The sequence below is a fragment of the Nymphaea colorata genome, chromosome 1 (genome assembly GCF_008831285.2).
Source record: "Nymphaea colorata isolate Beijing-Zhang1983 chromosome 1, ASM883128v2, whole genome shotgun sequence".
In the NCBI taxonomy this organism is placed as follows: Eukaryota; Viridiplantae; Streptophyta; class Magnoliopsida; order Nymphaeales; family Nymphaeaceae; genus Nymphaea; species Nymphaea colorata.
The window spans coordinates 42369998-42377931 of NC_045138.2; positions in this window are offsets into that span (position 1 = coordinate 42369998).

A 7934-nucleotide genomic window follows, 5' to 3' on the forward strand; every position below is an offset into this window, starting at 1 on the left:
TTTTGCATTTTTATTTTTTTTGGAATGGGAAATTGGTTAAGAATGTTAACCGTTCCTTTATTGCGTTAACAAAAAAAGGGCAATGCTTCTAAGCCTAAAGATTTTAGACTTTTGCCTTATGTAATTACTAGTACAAATTCATACCAAGATTATGGATAATAGGATGAAATTGGCTGTTACCCACATCATTTCTGTGGAACAAAGTGCTTTTCTCAAAGATCATAGAATCAGGGATTGTTGACGGGTTTTGTTGTCCGGGTCCGGATCCTTACCCGATCCGGTTTGTCCTAATTAGGACTACTTATATCTCTGTAAACCCTAATCTTAGTGTTAATGAAGTTTTGAAGAGAGAGAGGTCTGGAGGCTAGTGGGCACCAGACCTCCTCACTCGTGGTTTTTCTTCCCTCGCGTTGAGGGTTTTCCACGTTACATCTGTGTGCTTTCTTCTACTCTCGTGCATATTTTGTTTCTACATGGTATCAGAGCCGTCAGACTTGGAGAAAACAAAATCTGTTTTTCTAGGGTTGTGAAGTTCCAACCCTGACTGCCGCCGCTACCACCATCGCCGTCGCTACCACCACCGCCGCCGCTGCCGTTGCTACGCCGCCGCTGTCGCCGTGCCGTGACATTGCCTCCGCCGCTGCCCCACCGTGGCCGTGACCGCCACTGCTGCGTCGCCGGTGTCGTGACCGCCACTGCTGCGTCGTCGGTGTCGTGACCGCCGAAGCCTCTCACACGACGATCGGCCGACGTCTGATGCCAATGTCTCTGCTGATGCCTCAGCCGACGCCGTCGCCTGTTCTCGGCGCGCGCTGCCCAGCGTCGCCTGTTCCGCCGAACGCAGTCTGATGCTCCCGCCGCTTCCGCTGTTGATCCCCAACTGCGTCATCTCCCCTCTTCTCTCGATTACTGCTGCTGTGTGTGTTCTTTGGCAGCCACTTCTAACTGGTGATCATGGCTGACTCGTCTTCTTCTTCAGTCAATACTAATCTTCCTGATGTTGTGTTTGCGCGGACTGATCATGTACCAGTTCAAGTTACCACCATTCAACTTACCAAGGAGAACTATTCACGATGGTCTGCTGCGATTACTATGGGGATTGTTGGGCGAGGACGCATTGCCTATGTGAATGGGAGAAAGGTTGAACCTGCTGTAGATGGTTTCTTGAAGACAACCAGGTAAAAACCTGGATTGTTAATTCAATGTCCCCGGATATCCAACCCCTCATTCTTCGTATGAAGACTACAAGGGATATGTGGATTATTTTGGAGCAGATGTATGGTCAAAAGAAAAGGAAAGTTCGTGTGTATCAACTTATGAAGGATGTGTATTCCCTGCGACAAGGTGCTCTCTTGGTTGCAGACTTTTATGCAGCATTAAAATCTAAGTGGGAGGACCTTGACTATCATTCTGATATTATATGGAGGTGTCCTCACGACCAGATGCAGTATATGATTGATAAATGGGAGAACAGGGTATTCATTTTCTTGTCCGAACTGAATGATGACTTTGAAAATATAAGGAGTCACGAATCATTTAGTATTGAAAATGTCTATTCCTGAGTTGAAGCTGAAGAACAGAGAAGGCTGCTTTCTAGTGGACGAAAGGGGGAAGACCAGTCTGCCTATGTTAGTCGTGCCCCTGTGGGAACTCCTCGTTCTTTCCGAAAATATACACATTGCAAAAAACTTGGTCATACTAGGGATTTTTGTTGGGACCTGCATCCAGAGAAGAAGGATAGTAGGGGGAGGTCCTCTAGTGGGAAGAAGCCTGTATCGTCTGCAACAAGTCTGAGTGATGGGAAAGGTTCTATTTCTGCAGAACAGATTCGTGAGCTACGAGCATATTTGAGCAAGATTGATGTTGGTCAGGCAGATACACCAGATGAGGTGAAGATCAATCAGGCATTGGCTGTTTTAGGGGCCGAAGGTACTTCTTATATGGGTGAATGGATTGTTGACAGTGGTGCCACTCATCACATGACTGGCAACCTCAAGCTTTTCCATGACTACAAGCTATCCTCGGGAAAGGAACGTGTGTCCCTTGCCGATGGTTCCTTCACTTCTGTGGCAGGGAAAGGGAGTCTTTCCTTGTTAAATAATTTTTTAGTTCACGATGCCTTACATGTTCCCCATCTTCCCTTAAATTTGTTATCTGTTAGTAAGATTACAAAGGAATTGAAGTGTGAACTTATATTTTCTGAAAAATGTTGTGTTTTGCAGGACTTGGTGACATGGAAGAGGATTGGGATTGGTTTGGTGTCTGATGGGTTGTATCGGCTTCCTATACGCGTTGTCACAGCTCTTATGTCAGCAGTCAGCAGGACAGAGAAAAAGGAGGAAGAGTGTTGTCAGTTATTCTTGTTTTGGCATGAACGCCTTGGTCATCTCCCATTTGGGATTTTGAAACATTTGTTCCCTGAACTATGTTCTAGTTTAAACATTTCCATGTTATCATGTGATGTGTGTCAGTTTGCGAAGCATGTTAGAGCTTCTTATCCAATTTCAAATAGTCGTTCTAATAAAGCTTTCTCCTTGGTTCATTCTGATGTGTGGGGGTCTTCGGGCATTCATTCTCGTGGTGGTTTTCAATACTTTATAACTTTTATAGATGATTATTCAAGGTGTACCTTTGTGTATTTGTTGAAAGATCGTAGTGAGGTGTCTCACATTATTGAAACTTTCATCCTCCTAGTAGAAAACTAGTATGAAAATTCTGTCAGGACTTTTCGATCTGATAATGCTCGTGAATATATGTGTCTCACTGTTGAAGAATTCTTTCGCAAGAGGGAGATTGTTCATGAGACATCCTGTAGTTAATGGGGTTGCTGAGAGGAAAAATCGTCAGTTGCTCAATGTCACCCAAGCCATATTGTTCCAAAGAAATCTCCCAAAATACTATTGGGGAGATGCAATCCTTACTAGTGTCTACTTGATTAATCGCATCCCTAGTTGTGTGCTAAATGGTCGTACTCCCTACTCTATGCTTCCAAGGAGTCGTCAACTTTTTCACCTTCCTCATCGAGTCTTTGGATGTGTGTGTTTCATACATAACCACAGCCCAAATGTGAAAAAACTTGATCCCAAATCTATTAAGGGCATCTTTCTTGGGTATTCTTCCACTCAAAAAGGTTATAAATGTTTAGATCCCACCACTGGTCGTCTTCACATTACTAAAGATGTCACATTCTTGGAACATGTCTCCTATTTTGGTGAGAATTCTCTTCAAGGCAGAAGTTAATGTCTAAGGAAGAGTATTTTTCCACACAGGAAATTCAGTTTACGGACTTTATGGATTACAAGCGTGAAGAGAATCCTGTTGCAAAGGTGCTTGGCAAAGATGAAGAGGGGACGACTACTGATGTACATGAACAGGAGACGGAGGGAGAGCATCCTATGGTGACAGAACAAGAGGGTAATTGTATGTTTGGACAGGTGTATTCCAGGAGAAGAGCTTGTACTGAAAAAGTGATTAATGATGAGGAGGTTACACCGAATCCCAATCCTACTTCTTCCTTGGATGATCCAAGTCGTGTTCAGAAGCAAGATGTTGGATGAGAAATTCAGGTTGGAAAAGAAAAGGAGGATCTTCCTATTGCCTTGAGAAAGGCTGTCAGGTCATGTACCCAGCACCCTATTGGTAACTTCGTATCTTACTCTAGATTGAGCACTGACTATAAATGTTTTGTATCCTCCTTGGCTATGGTTGTGATTCTTAGGAATGCTACAGAGGCTCAGGGTGACACTAAGTGGTCTCATGCAATGAAAGAAGAGATAGAAGCTTTAGACAGAAATCAGACATGGGAGGTGGTTGATATTCTTGAAGCAGCCCACTTGGTTGGGTCGAAGTGGGTCTACACTGTTAAGTACAAACCAGATGGAAACATTGAGAGGTACAAAACACGATTGGTGGCCAAGGGGTTCAGTCAGAAATATGGGATCGACTACTTAGAGACGTTTGCTCCAGTTGCAAAGATGAAGACTGTTAGACTTATTATTTCCTTGGCGGTGCTGAAGGGTTGGGAGATGTGCCAACTTGATGTGAAAAATACCTTTCTCAATGGAGATCTCGAAGAGGAGGTGTACATGTGCATGCCACCAGGTTTTGAGAAACCTGGAAAATGCTGTAAATTGAAGAAAGCTTTGTATGGGCTGAAACAGTCTCCCCGAGCATGGTTTGAACGGCTCAGACTTGTTATGAAGAAACATGGCTATAAACAAGGAAATGGAGATCATACCCTGTTTGTAAAGAGAAGAGAGAGTAAAGTTACTCTACTATTGGTTTATGTTGATGATATGTTTGTTACAGGTGATGATAAGGAAGAGATAGCAAGATTAAAGGGTTTACTATTTACTGAATTTGATCTAAAAGATCTTGGTAAGCTGAAGTATTTCCTTGGTATTGAAATTGCTAGATCAGGTACAACTCTTGTACTTAGTCAAAGGAAGTATACCCTGGATCTACTGAAGGAGACAAAAAAACTGGGGTGCAGACCAGCCTCTACTCCTATAGATGTTGGGCATAAACTTGGTAGCAAAGATGGAGAACTGTTGTGTGAAGAAGCTAAAGGGAGATATCAACGTCTAGTTGGCAAACTGATTTATCTCACTCTGACTAGACCTGATATCACATTTGCTGTAAATGTGATGAGCCAGTTCATGCATGCACCTACAGATATGCACTTGAAGGCGGTAGATAGAATTCTGTGCTACTTGAAGAAGAATCCCGGGAAGGGACTTCTATATGTGCAACAAAGATCTATTGAAGTTGAAGGGTATTCTGATGTAGACTAGGCAGGCTGTGTCGACACCAGCAGATCTACTTCAGGGTACTGCATCTACTTGGGGGGAAATTTAGTTGTTTGGAGAAGCAAGAGACAAGATGTGTGTTCTCGCTCGAGTGCAGAGGCTGAATATAGGGCTGTGGCTACTGGGGTATCAGAATTGTTATGGCTGAAGATCTTACTGACAGATATTGGAATAGAGATTGAAGGGCCTATGAGGATGTATTGTGATAATAAGTCTGCAATTAACTTGGCTAACAACCCGGTTCTTCATGATCGAACAAAGCATGTGGAGATTGACCGTCACTTCATCCGAGAAAGAATTGATGCTAAGGAATTAACGCTACCATACATGAAGTCTGAAGACCAAACTGCTGATATCCTAACCAAGGCCTTAAGTGTAACTCCGTTTGAGAGAAATGTATCCAAGTTGGGCATGTTTGATATGTATGCCCAACTTGAGGGGGAGTGTTGACGGGTTTTGTTGTCCAGGTCCGGATCCTTACCCGATCCGGTTTGTCCTAATTAGGACTACTTATATCTCTGTAAACCCTAATCTTAGTGTTAATGAAGTTTTGAAGAGAGAGAGGTCTGGAAGCTAGTGGGTACCAGACCTCCTCACCCGTGGTTTTTCTTCCCTCGCGTTGAGAGTTTTCCACGTTACATCTATGTGCTTTCTTCTACTCTCGTGCATATTTTGTTTCTACAGGGATAATATCATCATTGCTCATGAGGTTATTCAAGGTCTTAGTCATTTGCACTATCCCCCTGTTGGTCTAAAGCTGGACCTATCTAAGGCATATGACAAGCTTAATTGGAGATTCCTCTATCGTGTTCTCCTTCACCTTAGATTTCACCACAATTGGGTTCAGAGGATCACATGTGTGTCCACTATGTCTATTTCAATTTTGATTAATGGTGCTAGAGGGGACTTCTTCTTGACATCTAGAAGAATTCGGCAAGGTGACCCAATGTCTCCCTATCTTTTCATTGCCGCTATGAAAATTCTCCATCACAGAATGGGCAAGCTTCATGAGGAGAAAAGGATCATTCCTCTTTCCTTCAGCTATGGAGTCAAGGCTCTCTTTTGTATTATACATGCTGACGATCTGCTTTGTTTCTCTACGGTGAATATTACATCTATTTCTCATATTCGTAGAGCATTTCAGGAGTTTTCCTTGGATTTAGAACTCTCAATCAATATTTCAAAATTGAACATGTTATTCTTCCATGTAGGCAGTGTTCAACAAGAAAGGCTCTACGATAGGAGCTGCTTTGTGCTTCCCACCACCTAACTGAGAATCTCGCTCTTTTTGGGCAATATGATGGTTCGCCTCTGTGAGTCACTTTTTGGTCAAAGCTCTAAAAGACTCACTGGTTGGAAAAGTCAACTTTTATCCTATGTAAGTAGACTTTGGCTCCTTAAATCGGTTATTTCGCAACTGATTGAATATTGGATATTTGTCATGCCTGTCCTACTAAATGTCCTGAAGTCCATTGAAAGGAAGATGTCTAATTTCTTATGGAATGACTGGCCTAAAAACAGTTGTCCACACTTCATTTTATGGAATCAATTGTGTAGGCCTTATGACCAAGGGGGCATTTCTATTAACTCTCTTTCTATTATGAATAAAGCAGCCATGTTATGGCTTCTGGGTTGCATTCCTGTGTGTACTATGGAAGAACATGTTCAAGCATTGGTCTGAGAATAGAGATGATTTTCAATGGGAGGTCTCTAATTGTTGTCAGGTTCATTTTTTGGGTGGAAAAATGGGGCCCCACTATCCTTATTGATGAAGTCGACTCAAGATCCATGATTTAATCTACCCTAATTCTGGTGTCATGAATCATCAAATGCTCAATCCTTCTAACGTTATGCTCTGGTCAGGGCTTTTGTCAGAGTTCATCTCAGCTAGGCTTCACAGTCTCAATATTGATGTGAAATCTAGGCCTGATCATTTAAGTTGGAATGGCAAATAATTTCATAACCTGTCAAGAAGGCATTTTACATTTTAGAAGCCATTTGTCCTCTTGGCATCTCACAAGGTTGGCGTGAGCTCATCCGGTGCTCCTTCTATCACCCCAAATGTAGGTGGATGCTATACCTATTATGTAAGTCTTGGTTGCCCACCCAAAACAGGCTTTGACAAATTGGTTATCTCCTCCTCATCCAATGTCTTCTCTGCAAATGCCAAGAAGAAAGCTTCATTCATCTATTTTTTGGTTGTAAGTTCTCCTCAAATTTTGTTTTTTTGTTGCTAAGAAATTCAACAAATCCAGGATTTCCCATCTGGACTTAATTTATGAACTTAGGAAATGGAACGATGCATTTTTTAAGAGAGGCTGGATAGGGCAATGCAGAAGCTCATTTTCCCCACAACCATTGAGAAGATCTGGTTACTTAGGAACGAGGCCTTGCACTTGGACAAAACTTTCACTATTGGCCAGTTTTCTAAATTGGTGTGGTCATCCTGGATGGAGCCAATTTTGTTTATTGACTAGAAAGCTTACTCTAAAGAAGTTGAATTCTGGATTAACTTTGACATCCAATGTGGTCCTTGGCTCTCCCTAGCAGTTTCGTTTACTTCATCCATATCCTCTCCATTTTGTTCTCCTCCAAGCAGATCATTGGAACCATCATTGGAAGAGATTCTTTCGTAGGGCTATTGTAGCTCAACATTCAGCTCACTCGATTCTCTCAGCCTTCATTTTCATCAAACTAAGGACTCCCAATATTTTCATCTTGAATGACCACGTCCCTTTTTAGATAGTGAATATCCTTATTCCTCTAATGTGTGGTGTTGTTCATTAGCTCCCCTCTTTGGGTGCTTGCTAACTTTTGTAAGATCATTATGTAACGTCTCTACTAACACTCATTTTGTTATTTCCATAGAGTGTTTTTCTGTTGTTTCAGTAGTGACATTCTATGTTTTTTCTTCTATACAACACATTTTTTTTCTAATAAAAGGCTTGAGGGTGCATTTTCCCCTTGCAGATTCATTTCGGAAGTTACCACCAGGACTCAAAAGTTGAACATATCAAAAAAATTAATACTAGAATACTTAATGCATTCAGAAACAACTGAGAAGATTCATCAAGAGATCCTTCTTCATCACTGCCTTAAGAAGGAACTGGGATCCTCCACCTTTTG